The sequence below is a fragment of the Schistocerca americana genome, chromosome 5 (assembly GCF_021461395.2).
Source record: "Schistocerca americana isolate TAMUIC-IGC-003095 chromosome 5, iqSchAmer2.1, whole genome shotgun sequence".
Classification (NCBI taxonomy): Eukaryota; Metazoa; Arthropoda; class Insecta; order Orthoptera; family Acrididae; genus Schistocerca; species Schistocerca americana.
The window spans coordinates 447,224,969-447,242,899 of NC_060123.1; positions in this window are offsets into that span (position 1 = coordinate 447,224,969).

The following is a 17,931-nucleotide window of genomic DNA, read 5'->3' on the forward strand; positions in this document are numbered from 1 at the left end:
CCTCTATGAAGTGCACAACGAAGCGAAGCGTACTTCATAACAGTGGTACTCATTTTCCGACCTTTCGTCTTCGCCTATTAAGTGAGGAAAAATATCTATATACGAGGGTGTGTCAAATGAAAACCTTAAATATTTTTTTAAATATTATTTATTGTGCAGAAGTGGTACAGAGCTGTATCACTTTTCAACATAATCTCCCCCACGCTCAATGCAAGTCCTCCAGCGCTTACAAAGTACATAAATTCCTTTAGAAAAAAATTCTTTTGGCAGTCCGTGCAACCACTCATGCACCGCGTGGCGTACCTCTCCATCAGAACGGAACTTCTTTCCTCCCATTGCCTCTTTGAGTGGTCCAAACATATGGAAATCACTTGGGGCAAGGTCTGGTAAGTATGGTGGATGAGGAAGACACTCAAAATGCAGGTCTGTGGTTGTTGCAACTGTTTTACGGGCAGTGTGGGGCCTTCCGTTGTAATGTTGCAAAAGGACGCCTGCTGACAGCAATCCACATCACTTTGATTTGATTTCAGGCAGCAGATGATTTTTTTAGGAGAGCTGTGTATGATGCACTGGTGACAGTAGTCCCTCTAGGCATGTAATGCTCCAAAATGACGCCTTTTTCTCCCAAAAGAGTGTCAGCATAACCTTCCCTTCTGATGGTTCTGGTCGAAACTTCTTTGGTTTTGGTGATGAGGAATGACGCCATTCCTTGCTCGCTCACTTCGTTTCCGGTTGGTGGAAGTGAATCCAGGTTTCGTCCTCAGTAACGATTCTTGCAAGGAAGCCATCACCTTCTCGTTCAAAGCGCCGAAGAAGTTCTTCACAAGCATCAACACGTCGTTTTCTCATTTCACGAGTCAGCTACCGTGGCACCCATCTTGCAGACACTTTGTGAAACTGGAGCACATCATGCACAATGTGGTGTACTGACCCATGACTAATCTGTAAACATGCTGCAATATCATTCAGTGTCACTCGGCGGTTTTCCTTCACTAAGTCTTCAACTGCTGCAATGTTCTGTGGAGTCACAACTCGTTGTGCCTGACCTGGATGAGAAGCATCGTCTTCCACTGAAGTCACACCATTTGCTAACTTCCTACTCCATTCGTAGACTTGCTGCTGTGACAAATATGCATCACCGTACTGAACCTTCATTCGTCGATGAATTTCAATCGATTTCACACCTTCACTATGCAAAAACCGAATAACAGCGTTCTGTTCTTCCCTGGTGCAAGTCGCAAGTGGGGCGGCCATCTTTATACTGATACTGCGACGGTATGCAAGCATCTGCACTATGCTCCCACCTACAGGCCACTCTGCACGCTGTTTGTAGCATGCTTACCAACTTACAGGATAACGGTGCGAATTTCGATTTATTATTACAAATTTAAGGTTTTCATTTGACTCACACTCGTACTTCCGTAGGCGCCTTAATCTCCCTCATACTTTTCTTGTGGTCACCTACGTAAGATATGCACTATCTAATCAACAATATCTGGGCAGCGATAAGTGGACATTAATAAGGGGTGTGTCCACCTTAAACTCCGCTGGGGAGGCGTCCGAATGTCTGTGGCGCGATGGCAGCCCATTCAACTTCGAGAGCCGGAAATAGAGAAGCTAGTGATGTTGAACGCTGTGGTCTGGAGTCGACGTTCTAAGTCATACCAAAAGTGTTCCATGTGGTTGACGTTGGTACTTTGGGCAACCACACCAATTCAGGAGCGTTATTGTCCAGAAACCATTGCCTCAAGATGTTGCTATACGACAGGGTGCATTGTCATGCTGAAACAAATCATCTATCGTCTTTGAAACGTTCCTCTACTGTACGCAGCACACAATGCTGTAAACTGTCCATCTTCTTCCACATTTACCGTTTTCTTAATCCCAATAAAGGGACCACACACATGACCACGAAAAACAGCCCCACACCATAACACCGTCTCCTCTGTACTACACTGCTGGCGTTACACCTGATGGCAGATTACGTTCTCCAGGCGCTCACCAACCCAAACTCTTCCATCGGACTGTCACATGGTACATCGTGACTCACCACTCCAAATCAGTCGTTTCGTCGTCCGCTGTCCATTTGCCTCTCTCTTTACATCACCTCCATCGTCGCTTGGCCTTGACTACAAGAGTATGTGGCTTGTAAGGAGCTGTACGACTATTGCATCCTATTCCTTTTAACTCCCTATGCACAGTTTTTGTGTTAGCTGGACTAATGGTAGCACTTTGGAACTCACGGGGATTTGACAACTACCCTTCGCTGTTGTCGATGGTGCCTGTCTGTCAGTACACGAGGTCTCCCTGGTCGTGGTTTAGCTGTGTCCCTTTTCCACTTCACGATCACATCAGAACAATACACTTGGGCAACTTTAGAAGGGTTGAAATGTCCCTGATGGATTTGTTCCTCGGGTGACATCCAACTACTAGTCCACGTTCGAAGTCATTGAGCTCTCTTGACCGACCCATGGTGCTGTTACTCCTTCTCTACTGACAATATAATAATCTCCGTCTAATTTTATACTCGCATGTCCGCATATTTAATAGTCAGTTCCCCATTACATAGGCCTGTTCGGATACGTATGATCAGACAGTGTATGACACTGACAGCAGAATTATTGCTCCATCTTCTTCCACTGCCATAACTTAAAAATAATCTAACACATCTTTAATAAGAACAGAGTCACCCTTCTTTGGGGTACCCATTTAAGAAAGGAAGGAAAATTAAACTATAATACACTACTGGCCATTAAAATTGCTACACGAAGAAGAAATGCAGATGATAAACGGGTATTCATTGGACAAATATATTATACTAGAGCAGACATGTGATTACATTTTCACGCAATTTGGGTGCATAGATCCTGATAAATCAGTACCCACAACAACCAGAATCTGGCCGTAATAACGACCTTGATACGCCTGGGCATTGAGCCAAACAGAGCTTGGACGGTGTGTACAGGTACAGCTGCCCATGCAGCTTCGACACGATACCATAGTTCATCAAGAGTAGTGACTGGCGCATTGTGATGAGCCAGTTGCTCGGCCACCATTGACCAGACGTTTTCAATTGGTGGGTGATATGGAGAATGTGCTGGCCAGGGCAGCAGTCGAACATTTTCTGTATCCAGAAAGGCCCGTACAGGACCTGCAACATGCGGTCGTGCATTATACTGCTGAAATGTAGGGTTTCGCAGGGATCGAATGAAGGGTAGAGCCACGGGTCGTAACATATCTGAAATGTAACGTCCACTGTTCAAAGTGCTGTCAATGCGAACAAGAGGTGACCGAGACGTGTAACCAATGGCACCCCATACCATCACGCCGGGTGATACGCCATTATGGCGATGACGAATACACGCTTCCAATGTGCGTTCACCACGATGTCGCCAAACACGGATGCGACCATCATGATGCTGTAAACAGAACCTGAATTCATCCGAAAAAATGACGTTTTGCCATTCGTGCACCCAGATTCGTCGTTGAGTACACCGTCGCAGGCGCTCCTGTCTGTGATGCAGCTTCAAGAGTAGCCGCAGCCATGGTCTCCGAGCGGATAGTCCATGCTGCTGCAAACGTCGTCGAACTGTTCGTGCAGATGGTTGTTGTCTTGCAAACGTCCCCATCTTTGACTCAGGGATCGAGACGTGGCTACACGATCCGTTACAGCCATGCGGATAAGATGCCTGTCATCTCGACTGCTAGTGATGCGAGGGCGTCGGGATCCAGCACGGCGTTCCGTATCACCCTCCTGGACCAACCGATTCCATATTCTGCTAACAGTCATTAGATCTCGACCAACGCGAGCAGCATTGTCGCGATACAATAAACCGCAATCGCGATAGGCTACAATCCGTCCTTTATCAAAGTCGTAAGCGTGATTGTACGCATTTCTCTTCCTTTCACGAGGCATCACAACAACGTTTCACTAGGCAACGCCGGTCAACTGCTGTTTGTGTATGAGAAATCGGTTGGAAACTTTCCTCATGCCAGCACGTTGTAGGTGTCGCCACCGACGCCAACCTTGTGTGAATGCTCTGAAAAGCTAATCATTTCCATATCACAGCATCTTCTTCCTGTCGGTTAAATTTCGCGTCTGTAGCACGTCATCTTCGTGGTGTAGCAATTTTAATGGCCAGTAGTGTATATCATTTGCTAATGGAGTTTGTCTGCTCTTGATGCGGCTACCGTGTAAGCCTGAGTCGGTATCCAGGGGAAGGAAGTTTTCTCCAGCCTAGAGGTGGCCGGCCAATCTGTCCCTAACCCCCACAAAACAGATGTTTCTCTCCTAAAATGAGGGTGATGGACGCTTACCTTGATGGCTCAAAGGCCAGTGTTTTCCCAGAATGACAGGTATTTCCGGATATCTTTTAGGAAATAAGTTTTTGAGAGCCCTGACAGGAAGCAACCAACGTAAACAGGGAACGGCCAACGTAAATTCTTCAGCTCTGTTCCTCATGCTGTTTGGCTGAATTTTAAATAATTTCGTAGAGCTGCTTGGAACTCGCGTAATCGTCCGGCAGACCCTGTAGAGTGAAGGAGTTCCGTGCCCCGTGGAAAGGAGGTGGTGTTTTCGTAATGTATTTCGGGAGATGGTGATCTTTCGTCATCAGCTGGGTTATTTCCTGCGATATGGAAAACTGAGAGAATCCGGAAGTGCGTTCCAGTGTGAGGACGCCTAATTATATGTGCTCCTTTTAGGGTTCCCTCGACGCCTGTGGCTTTTTAATGAGCGCGCAAGTGCGCGACAGGAAGATGCATATTATCAGAGCGTGGAGCCATTAGCTAGCTGGAGGTAGTGCTCATTGAACGAAGCGGACTATGCAAGTTTTAAATCAAGCAAATGAATTCCATTTCTTTCCTTTGAAATTTGAGGTGGTCTTTTGGTATGCTTGTTGCCTTATTCTCGTCGCCGACGCTATGGGGAGAAGTGTGTTTGGTTGTTGTTTCATTAGTTTGGGCGATAAGTTCGAAGCGTTTTTCCATAAGTTTAATAACCATCACAGATATACCACACATAGACTTTACTCGTCAATAGCATGTTCTCCTTCACTAGTTGCTATAATCTACCAACACTGTGGTAATTTTCCGATTCTGCGACCGTAGAAATTAGAGGTTTTGAGGCGAAGAACTCGAGTCAATTCGGAGCGCACTTTCATCCGGAAACGAAATTTCTTGAAGGTTGTTAGATAGAGAGAGGAAAAGGTAAAAATCTGAGGGCGAAAGATCTAGTGAATAAAGTGGGTGCGGAATGACTTCTCAATCCTGTATAGTGCTTTCTGTCAGTCTAGCAGGATGAGGGCGGGCGTTATGGTGTAGCAGCATCACTTCACGCAGTCTTCGTGGTCGTTGTCCTTGGATTGTATCTGTAAGGTGTCTCGATTGTTGACAATAAATGTCAGAGGTGACGGTTACACCTTGGGGAAGTAATTCGTAGTACACTACACCGTCCATGTTCCACCATATGCGTAATATTCTCCTTTGTGGATACGAGCAAGCCTTTGTACGGGGTGTTGCTGTTTAGTCTGGGCTCAACCATTCCTTTCCTCTCCTTGTGTTAGCATAGAGACACCACTACCTGTCACCGGTAACTATACAGGATAGGAACGGTCGGTGTTGTTCAAGAGCCAATTGATGAGGAGCAAACGGACAAAAAATGTTCAAATCTGTGTGAAATCTTATGGGACTTAACTGCTAAGGTCATCAGTCCCTAAGCTTACACACTACTTAACCTAAATTATCCTAAGGACAAACACACACACCCATGCCCGAGGGAGGATTCGAACCTCCGCCGGGACCAGCCGCACAGTCCATGAGTGCAGCGCCTTAGACCCAAGCGGACATGCACATGTGGCCACCTGTTGATTTTTGTGAATTTCGTTTAGAGCATGCAGTACCCATAGGCCACATTTTTGAACCCTCCTCATTGCATACAAATGTCGCACGATAGTGGAATGACCTCATTTCATCACATATACCAGTTCTCGAGTACACTGGCGTGGCTCGTTGTGGATTAATGCTTTTAAACGATCTTCATCAAACCCTGAAGGGCTTCCTGAACGTGGAGAGTTGTTAATGTCAAAACTATATTCCTTATAACGAGGAAAACATTTTCTTGCCTTGCTCTGTCCAGAGGTATTATCCACCCAGACACGGTGCAAATGTTTCTGGCTGCCTCCGCTGCTATCAAAGCCTCTATTGAACTCAAACAGAAGAATATGTCGGAAATGCTCCTATTTCCCCAATCGGCACTCTATTTTCTAGCGACCACAGCTCCACTAACTATCTCCAGATGACAGTATAACAATGTGTAAAATGTAATAGCAGTACTGTACTAAGAATCGTTAAATCGGTGAAATAACATTTCAGAACAAGGAGAAAACATTGCTATAGATGAAATTAGTAGTAGCACTTGTAGAGTGTATTTCTGACACCCGATGGCGCTGTATTTTCGGCTATTGCCTGTTTATGCTGTTGTCCGTACGGCAGGGACTGATTTAACGATCTGTTCTGTAATTTTAAATTTTATATACATTTGACCTAAATATTAATAGTAAATTTGTCATATTTTAGGCCTTTGAAAAATAAAGACTATCTTATACAGGACGCGCGCATATAGCGCAAAGACGGGGAACAAAATCTAACAAATTTTTATATCTATGTAAGACCGGTGTTTTACATTTTATAGCTAGCTTGACAACGCATGAACCTGTGTTCAGTGTATGCCGCCTTTAGGTATGAACTATATGTATTTCGCATAAATTCAGTTAGATTACTAATAAGCCTGGTTAAATAATGCACTTATTTTTAGGTTTTAATGTAAATTTTCTTTTGTATTGTTATAGAATCTGAAGATGGTCATTGTATGGCCGAAACCGGTTATGGCTGTGTCATAAGAATGTGATTGCATCTATAAATAAACAAAAAATTTTTACAAAATAGTCAATCATTCACTCCATTGACAAAGTGTTTTTTCCAAAATTACTACAAGGTTGGTTGGTTGATTCGGGGGAGGGGACCAAACTACGATATCATTGGTCCCATCAAGTTATGGAAGGACAGGGAGGGAAGTAGGCCGTGCCCTTTCAAAGGAACCATCCTGGCATTTACCTGAAGAGATTTAGGGAAAGCACAGAAAACCTAAATCAGGATGGCCGGACGCGGGTTTGAACCGTCGTCCTACCGAATGCGAGCCCAAGTTACTATAAGCTACGTTCTTTTTATGGGGTGAACGCTACGACCGTAACACAATAAATATGTATTTCCGACCTTTGGTAGCCTATCAATACAATCGGTTATGGATCCACCATCACTTCTTTCAATTTGATCCAAAAAGTTTCAGACACATTATAGGTGTAGAGGAAAAGAGGTATGGTTGAAGGAGTCAAATGACGGTGAAGATAGTTGATTGGTCAAAATAAGTCCTCGTAAACCACGATCTTGGAGGTATTTGTCGTTGTAACGCCGTAAAATATCCACATTTCGTTTGCTGTAACACGTTCCACGTCTCTTGCCTTTGATGTTTCCCGTGGCTCTTGATCTCACGTAAGTAACCTGTATGTTATGAACCATTTGGAGGTGGCGTGTGAACGTTTAGCGGTGTACATATTCCCCTCCAGTCGTCGGATCCCGGAAATTTGTTGGCTTACTAGAAGGCTTTCAATTATTGACTTTGGACTAGTCAGAATCTTAACCCTACCTCCAGAGTCAAAGGGGCTTGAGGATCCACATTTAGTTTCATTTTACAAGTGAAGCAGTGCAGAGAATTAATCCGGGTTGGCCAGTGAACGCTTCCAAGTAAATCTGCTTGGAGTATTACGTCACGTAATTAGTCTGACGCGCCGCACGCAGCTAAGCTTCTGCCCGCGCCTGCGAGTGTGACAACGTGCGACGCAACGAAGGCTCCGAAGCACGGGAGATAGCAACGTTTCAAGGATTCATACTTCCTGCGATGACGCAATCATTAGAGATAGAGCACATTCTTGTTCTGGGAAGGGATGGCAAGGGAAATAGTCAATGTTTTTCCTAAAGGAACGTTCCTGTAATTGCCTTAAGTGACACAGCGTAATCATGACAAACCTACATCTGGATTGTCAGACGTGAATTTGAGCCGACTCCTCTGTGTTACCGCTGTGCAGATCCTGCTTGGTCTCCCATTTACGCTCCATGAGTCTCTCTGTCACGCTTTTCGTATTGGCTGTACAAGGTGAAACAAAAAGATGTGGCCAAACGTTCAGGAAACATTCCTCGCACCTAGAGGAAGAAATCTGTAGTACCATATAAAGACAAATCGTAGTTCTCGAAAAGTTCTTGACCAGTTTCGTTCAGATTTTTGCACGATTCTCTAATAAACTTTCAGACGAACATATACCACATACAGGGAACAGGCAAAATAATGTTAATACCTGTACTTACTTGGGAATGGTTTATTAATAAGGGGTTGGACCACATTTGCCCATAATACAGCTGCGATTCTTCTTGGAATACTGGCATATAATAACTGTATAGTCTCTAGTGGACTGTTATGGCACTCTTAGATCAGAATCTCTTCCAACTCCTGTAGTGACGAGGGAGGCGGAAATCTGCTCCGGAGTCTGCGCTCCAATACCACCCACAAGGGTTCGATAGTGTTCAAGTCCGGGGACTGTGCTGGCCAGGGAAGACGCTGCAGTTCAAAAAAATGGTTCAAATGGCTCTGAGCACTATGGGACTCAACTGCTGAGGTCATTAGTCCCCTAGAACTTAGAACTAGTTAAACCTAACTAACCTAAGGACATCACAAACATCCATGCCCGAGGCAGGATTCGAACCTGCGACCGTAGCGGTCTTGCGGTTCCAGACTGCAGCGCCTTTAACCGCACACGCTGCAGTTCTGTTGCATGCTCCTCATATCCACGATTGTACTGTCCTGGCTGTGTAAATGGGTGCATTATCATCCTGAAATATAGTATCATTGTTGGGGAACAACATTTGAATCATGGGATGTACCTGATCGCCTAAAATGTTCTAATCGTTGGCTGTAACATGGCTTTTGAGAGTACTGATGAGACCAGCGGAAAATCATGATATGGCTTCTCACACCATCACACTTCCACCATCACACTTCCATGCTTAGCCATTGGAATCGAGCAATCAGGATTGTAGGCTTCTTGTAGCGTTCTCCAGACGTAAACACGGTCCAATGTTGGAAATAACGAAAGCATAGACTCGTCGGACCATATGACGTGTTTCTACTGATCAGCCGTTCAGAATTGATGCTCCTGACACCAAGTTTTACCCTTATTTGCGTTGGTTGTCGTCACTAATGGCTTCGGTATAGCAGCTCGTCCATGAATATTTGCTTTATGGAGTTCTCGGATACGGAATCTCGGAGATGGCTGTTGAGCTCTGCAATCACTTTAGCCGCCGTAATTTTGTGTTACTTAGGCGGAATTCATGTTAGCGTACGACGATCTCTGTCACTTAGTTTTGATTTGCGCCCACTATTACATTTACATGATGAGGTCTTTCCATGTAGGCTGTCATGACTGTTGAAACAGTTGCTCTTGAAACATTCAATTGGCTGTCTGGTTACTGATGCTCCAGGTAATCGGGCCCCCACAATCTGCCCTCTATGGAACTCTAGTTTTACAAATTGAGCTGGTACATGCAAATAAAGTGTTTTCGGATCAATATCTCTATATCATGTTTTCTTCTTCTATGTATGTGTGAGGAATGATCCCTGAAAGTCTGGCCATCCCTTTTTGTTACACTGGTGTATAGACCTGTTACAGTAATGGCATCAAATCCATGAATTTATGCGATGTCATGTCTACTTAATAAGAACGCCCAACTCTGGAGCAATACTCTAGAATTTGACGCAATAGCGTCTCTCTCCTACATGAGCACTGCACTTCCTCAGAGCCATTCAACAGAACTAAATCTTTCATTTACTTTCATCAACACTGATTTTCCTTTTTTCGTCCCATTTAAGTCGCTCCTTAGTATCACAGTTCAATACTGAAATGACCTGTAGTACTCGTGTTGTTCGACACGTGTTGTTGGTTACACGTCTCGGTCATCTCTTGTTCGCATTGACGGCACTTTGAACAGTGGGTGTTACGTTTCAGATATGTTACGACCCGTGGCTCTACCCATCATTCGATCGCTGCGAAACCCTACATTTTAGCTGGATAATGCTCGACCGCATGTTGCAGGTCCTGTAAGGGCCTTTCTGGATACAGTTAATGTTCGACTGCTGCCCTGGCCAGCACATTCTCCAGATCTCTCACCAATTGAAAACGTCTGGTCAATGGTGGCCGAGCAACTGGCTCGTCACAATACACCAGTCACTACTCTTGATGAACTGTGGTATCGTGTTGAAGCCGCATGAGCAGCTGTACCTGTACACGCCATCCAAGCTCTGTTTGAATCAATTCCCCGGCGTACCAAGGTCGTTATTACGGCCAGAGGTGGTTGTTCTGGGTACTGATTTATCAGGATCTATGCACCCAAATTGCGTGAAAATGTAATCACATGTCAGTTCTAGTATAATATATTTGTCCAATGAATATCCGTTTATCATCTGCATTTCTTGTTGGTGTAGCAATTTCAATGGCCAGTAGTGTATAACGGACTAGGGTCTCCGTCTGAATAGACCTTGAAGGCCCAAAGGTACCGACCGACCGCCGTGTTATCCTCAGCACAGAGGCGTTACTGGATGCGGATATGGAGTGGCATGTGGTCAGCAAACCGCTCTCCCGGCCGATGTCAGTTTCCGTGACCGGACCGCTGCTTCCTAAACAAGTAGCTCCTCAATTGGCCTCACAAGGGCTGAGTGCACACCGCTTGCCAAACTGGACGGTCACCCATGCGAGTGCTAGTCAAGCCTGACACCGCTTAACTTCGATGATCTGACGGGAACAGACGTTACCACTGCACCACGGCTCTTGGCGTGTCTGAAGTGCAGGGTGAACATAAAGTCTTTCCACGTTTGTAGAAATTTATTTCTAGAGATCTGTACTAGATACAGCTATGCGGTTTGTTGCAAATAGTACCTTAAATCATAAAATCATTTACGTACACATTTCCACAGGACACTCAATTTCTCTCCATTACTTTGTCAATATTCTTTCGTCACGCCTCTACAGGATCTCGCATCTGTGCTCTGAGAGTTTGCACGTTAGGGACTCGTGAACTGAACACTTCATCCTAAAAGTAACTCCACAAGAAAAGGCAGTGGGGCGTTACTTCTCGTCAACGAGATGATCATAAAGTTGGACTCACGCTGCTGACCCGTCTGTCTGGCAAGGTTTCATCCAAGAACTAAACTCCACTGTAACTATGCACCATCTTGTCCAAACACAACCCATGAGTGAAATCCCAGTAACTGACGTGTATCCATAAAAACTACAAGAGTTAAGCCACAATTTGCCTAAACACCGCACAGACATGTGGAAGTGTACCCGTAAAAACCATGACTTTATCTACAATTTCCTTAGAAATAATTTTTGGTAATCAGGGAAATGCTTTGTGCTCGATCTGTACGAGGTGAATTTAGAAAGTACGCTGAAGGGACCGATATCTAAATGCCATATTTTATTTCGTGATCTTATCTCGTGTCCTCATGGTGCTGGCATGTTATTCCGGATTTGGCAATTTAAAAAAGAAAATGTTTAGCAGGTAAAGATATAATGACAAAATAAACGTTTGAAGACATTAAAAAGGTCGTTCATTAAAAAGGTGCACTGCACTTTCACTAAGACAGGGGAAAAGCTGAAGGACATGCTCTCGGTAAATAAGTTGTGAGGAGATGAAACGTTTAGGTCTTCTGTATGGGTAAATGGTCTGCGGGTGGTATCTGGAAATTAAGGTAGCCGGTCCGGTGGACAGTGGGGAGACGGAAACACAGGATATTTTTTGGTGGGTGGACAGGGCCGTAGTACTAGGAGGGGAAGCGATGGAGAGAAGTGGAGAGGGATAGAAGAAGGGACAGCCCTGATGTGGAGAGGAAAAGGAGGGGAAGATTTATAGTTGCTAGGCTGGATATTTCATTGTCTGGGAGAAGGAATCGGATGAATTTACGTTATCTTTTCTGCCATGAGCACCAGTGCCGTAAGATAAGGGGTTTGGAACATAGGAGATGAAGTAGTGGCGAAAGTAAATTTGTGAGGCCGAGTGAGCCTGGATAGCTTAGTCGATAGAGCATGTGTCCGTGAAAAGTAAAGGTTTCGGTTCGAGTCCCGGTGTGGCACATAGTTTACATCTGTCAGGAAGTTTCTGTTTCCTTCATTGTTTCTTCGACATACAGGGTGAACAATTGTGGTTATCACACCATCCTTAACACTAACTGGTTTTTCTGGACGTTCCACTTTTATTACTCCCACTGGACTTTTGCAAATGCATATTTTGTTTCGTTGATTACGTTGAAAAACGACAAATTTGATGCATGTCGGCGCAAGGGTACAGAACAGAAGTCGTATCCAGTACTCACGGCAGTTTTTGTTGACGACGCCCCAAGTTCTTGTCTACAGTAAACAAACATTAAGCCAGACAGTATTGCGCTAGTGTGACATTCTTTGAGGAAAAGAAGCATGTCTCCAAGATTAGCACGGATTCAGGTAGTATTACTAGTATGAAACATAGCTTGCTTAATGTACACCTATATCTTGAAGGCAATATATGCGGGTAAACAGGTAGATTCTGTTTTCTTAGTTTTCCACTAGGCGATCGACTCTGTACCGCATTATCGACTAATAAGACACGATCATGCCTAATGTAAGTCAGTTCGTGATACAGAACAGAAAGTATGTACCGTTCCTAATACTGTGGTGAACTATTGTCTACAGGTTCCGCCCGCTCCCTTACAATGCCTTTTAAAAATCAGGACCCTACTTCCTGCTCCTCCGCAGGTGTGCGTTGGTACCGTAAGCTACGACGTCACAGCTTCCGGGTCGCCCGCCCACGCCATTGGTCATTCTCCGCGCAGTAGCAATTGTTAGAGACGCAAACGTAGTGCTTACGTCGAGCAGGTGAGAAATTCGTTATGGCCCAAGACATAGCCCTTAGGGTTTAACGCTAGCCGTTACTCAAGTGCTGTACAGTATGACAAAAGCGAGAGAAACGCTAGACAGCGAGGGTAGGACGGACACGTATTTGGAAGGTCGAGGTTTCAAATCACGGACCATACGCACCGATTTACGTGACCTGTGGATGTTATTTCATGAGTTGCACGGAACATTCCTTGCGCCATAGCTTTCGCAGCTAAGTTTGTGTTCATTCTGTGATGGGCCCATTTCAGAGTTTAAAAATTAAATGTCGGGAAGCAAGGATTTAGTTTCGTTATGGGTCTGTTCAGCAAGTGCGGCAGCGTCACAGATATTCTCAGTGAATTCCAACACGAGAAAACTTGTTTTATAACTTCAAAACGCTTTTTTGTTACTGCAATATAATACTGACTTACATTCCAGTTGCGTTTCGCCTTTTATTTTAAAGACGTCTTCAGTGGACTTATTTTGGAAAATACGTTTGGTTTTAATTGTATTTAAAGTCTCGAAACAGTTCACAGCATAATTTTTCCAAGAATAAAATGTTACTTACAGTTATTCCTCTGTCTTGCCAAAAATCTGCGTTTCATCTCATCTGGTTACAGGATAGAAGGCGCACATGCACTAACCTATGACGATTTTATTCATGTAAAAATTATTAGGTAGTGACTTCAGAAAGTAATATACACATGTTGTCCCACAGTATGCCGTGATAACTGCAGTAGGTGCAGTATGCCTTAAGATGACATCCGCACTCACTGCCGCAGGATTTTCAGAGGTTTTCCCTGGCTGACATGTGAATACCGGACATATCTCTACATCCCCCAAAATAAAATAAAGAGTGTCAGAACAGTAGCACAAACAACTGGCTGAAAAATCTGCCTAAGTGTAGTCAGCCGTCTTCTTCAGAGATGGAGTTTAAAAAAGTAAAAAAAGAAAGAAAAACAAAGAGAAAGACAGAATATTGTTGTACTACAAAGACACAGTTCTGCTGAGATGCGGATAACGGGTGGATCACAGCAAGTGGAGATGTACCGCAAACATTGAAGTACATGGAACGACATCATTCTTGTGGGCAAAATGTATAAATTTGCACACCGATCCAAGGTGAGATTCTGGCTGTATATGGACTAAATGCAATGTCGCTTCCAGTCGTAGTGAACTGGAACCAACAATTTCACCAAGGCCACGCGGAGTGGGTGGTGCTGATCTGCCATACGGTACAGGTTTTGCACCATACGATTATCATCTTTTCGGCGAGTTGGAACAACATCTCATGGCATGCAGATTTTTCCAGTGACGAGAACGTTCCCACAGCGGTTCTGTAGTTGCGTCGTGACCAAGGGGTGGATATTATCGTGGACGAATTGAATTTTTGGTAGCACGTTCCGACCGTTATTCACAGAGACTTCGTGATTATGTTGAAAATTAGTGTCATGTATCGGTGTCACATTAAAGGGTAGTACAATGTTCTATAAAAGTTACTTGACCTACCATAGTAATGTGTAAATTGCTTTTTGGCGTCACCTCTTATACAACGCTACCTGCCACAAATTTGCCTCTGGTTTCTGTGCTTTTCAAAAGTCTTTAACTTATTCTTTCAACTCACTGAAGCTATTTGACCAACATATATTTACAATATTTTTACTCTGACTGACAAAATACAGAAAACTATATACACACTATTACCTACATGTAAGATATTGTATCTTTACAGCTTCATGCCATTAACATCGTATTCGAATGCTACAGGAATGCTCGTCCTACCTACCCACTTAGACGACGGCCGGAGTGGCCGAGCGGTTCTAGGCGCTACAGTCTGGAACCGCGCGACCGCTACGGCCGCAGGTTCGAATCCTGCCTCGGGCATAGATGTGTGTGATACCCTTAGGTTAGTTAGGTTTAAGTAGTTCTAAGCTCTAGGGGATTGATGACCTCATAAGTTAAGTCCCATAGTGCTCAGAGCCATTTGAACCATTTTGAACCCACTTAGACTTACTTTTTCCCACATACATACATAAATTCCTTCCAAGTGATCTTCAGTCTACCCACAGTCACTCAACGATGACATTTTCCTGTATACAACAGAGAACTCAGCAAACCGCCTGAAACAGAGTCTTAAAGCAACTGTAGGCTGCTGCAGGTAAGGGTACACTGCGGTAATTTTCCAATAGCTTTGGTCAGTTAAGATCGTAACCACGTTACCTGTACGATAAGTGTGTTGTATACCTATTGGACGTTACCTGATTTCGATTGCATTGTTTGCCTATCTGATCAGTGTCTTACTAGACTCCCCTAGAAACCGGAAGCGGTGCATCTCTAGAAACTGAGTGAGGATATATAAAGGTCCAAGTAACCTACGCAACATCTTTGTTTTATATAGTTATCCTCCTGTCTGTTATTTACAGATAAACAGTATTTATAGCAAAATTGAATTAGTCAATATTTAATTCAGGTTTTATTCGAAAACGTTGTAGTAAAAATACAAGAACAATACAGTTTTATCAGATAGAGCTATAAAACGCAATTTCCTCAAAAAAAAAAGGAAAAATTTTAAAAATCCCCAAAGCAAAACATATCAAACATGGCTTCAATACTTCGTCCAGCTTATATAAAATATTTTTCTGTTACTGATTAAGAACTTCCGCACTTATGAACAATAATAGGAAACTCTGGCCTTTCTTTGGTCATGATGAAGAACGTTCTACTGAGTACCAAAAACGACAATAGTAATATCGATTTTTTTTATTTTTGTGCATGTAAATCGGACTTGCATCAGAAGTAATTGCATATATGTGGCGTGATTTAAATTTATGTCGATTGGCAGCCAATGTCTGTAGTTCCTTTGTATCTGAAAAGTAATTGCTTTGGTTACATAAAAGAGCAGAAGTTACGCAATCAACTAATTTTTATTATTTACAAAATGCAGTTTATGTTTTGTAAGGATAAAATTACACAACTGGTTAACACTGAGCGATGTGCGGTTCTACTTATGTGCAAAACAAAAACCAAACGAAAACAAAGAGAAGTCGTCGGCTCCCGTTTTCTCGCACACACATTCACTTACGTTTCTTTGCCTAACAGTGGTGTCAACACTGTCAATAATCCTACCACTTACTAGGTCATTTACTACGTCAGCCGGCCGTGGTGGCCAAGCGGTTAAAGGCGCTTCAGTCTGGAACCGCGCGACCGCTACGGTCGCAGGTTCGAATCCTGCCTCGGGCATGGATGTATGTGATGTCCTTAGGTTAGTTAGATTTAAGTAGTTCTAAGTTCTGGGCACTGATGACCTTAGAAGTTAAGTCCCGTAGTGTTCAGAGCCATTTGAACCATTTGAACTACGTCATTTATGTATCGTACGAAAACAACAGAGCCGGCTGCTGTGGCCGAGCGGTTCTAGGCCCTTGAGTCCGGAACCACGCTGCTGCTACGGTCGCAGGTTCGAATCTTGCCTCGGACATGGATGTGTGTGATGTCCTTAGGTCAGTCAGGTTTAAGTAGCTATAAGTTTTGAGGACTGATGACCTCAGATGTTAAGTCACATGGTGCTCAGAGCCACTTGAAACATTTTTTTGAAAACGACAGAACCGCAGTTTTGGTAGAGCGCAACTCTTGTCGGAGATTTCTGTTTGCCCTATCCGATCGTTTCTGTGCATGCTGACCAAGAGCGGTCCTACCGCACTTCCCGTGGACACTTCTGATGTAGATGCACACGTCCAGTGTCCCACCGCTACACTACAGCGCTTGTAGTTAGCTGCGTGGCACTGCTTCGCCTCGTTTTCTGAGGTATTGCGTTACACGTGCAGGAAAGCTCTTGAGGGGCTTTCCCGCAGCCTGAAAGTCAACTGATATCTGTTTCCGAGGCTTCTTTGGAGGATTAACACCTGATAACGTTCTACGGGCTGCACCGAATCGTGCAACGATCATCTTCCCTCGTGTAAGCGGGTCTTGCCACAAAGAAGCCTTACCCGTTCTACGACACAGCCTCTCCTAGAATAAGACAATACATGCTTCCGAAGATCTTCTGACGGTGTGTGTGTGTGTGTGTGTGTGTGTGTGTGTGTGTGTGTGTGTGTGTCTGTGTGTGTGCGCGTGCGTGTGACTCGTTCCACATCATTTCGACAAGGAAATCGTTCAAATGATCTAGGGAACATGTAACTAACTAATTAACTAACGAACTAACTCCCGGAGTGTATGAAGTGGCTTGGTTGTGGCAAAGTGTATATATCAGCGAATCCGGAAGGACAGTAAAAGAACGCGTTAAAAAGCACGAATGCCACAGTGATGCCGCTTCGGTCGGCTGATCATCAGTTTTTATCGTGATATTTCACAAGGACACGCTGAACCACTTGATAATATATGCACACCTGTCTTGAAATAATTTACAATGCGATGTTTCCTCCTCAGTCCCCAATGTACTTTCTTACCATAACGTCAGCGCATGTTCCCGATAACGGCAACGGGAGGCCAAGAGCAATAATGTCGTCGTCGGGTAATAAACCGCTGTCAGGAAGCAACTGAGGCGACACAACGATAATATTTTCGATTCTCCCCCTCCCACCATTCCAGCAGGGCACAAGGACCCCAAATCCAAGTTCCTGCTTACGCTTAAATAAAGTTTACCTAAAACTATTTACACACACTCACGCACAAAACACACACACACGCACACACACATACACACACACACACTAGGGCTATTAATAGAAAATCGATATATCGATATCTATTACAAACAGTATCGATATACATCGATGAGACTTGTTCCACCGATACATCGATATTAAAATGGCAATATTGAGTGCTGACATTGTTATTTTATACTATATTTTTTCATAATTTTTGTTGATATTTGAAGTTGTAGTAGAACATAATATTACTTACACTGCGCGATGGAGTATTA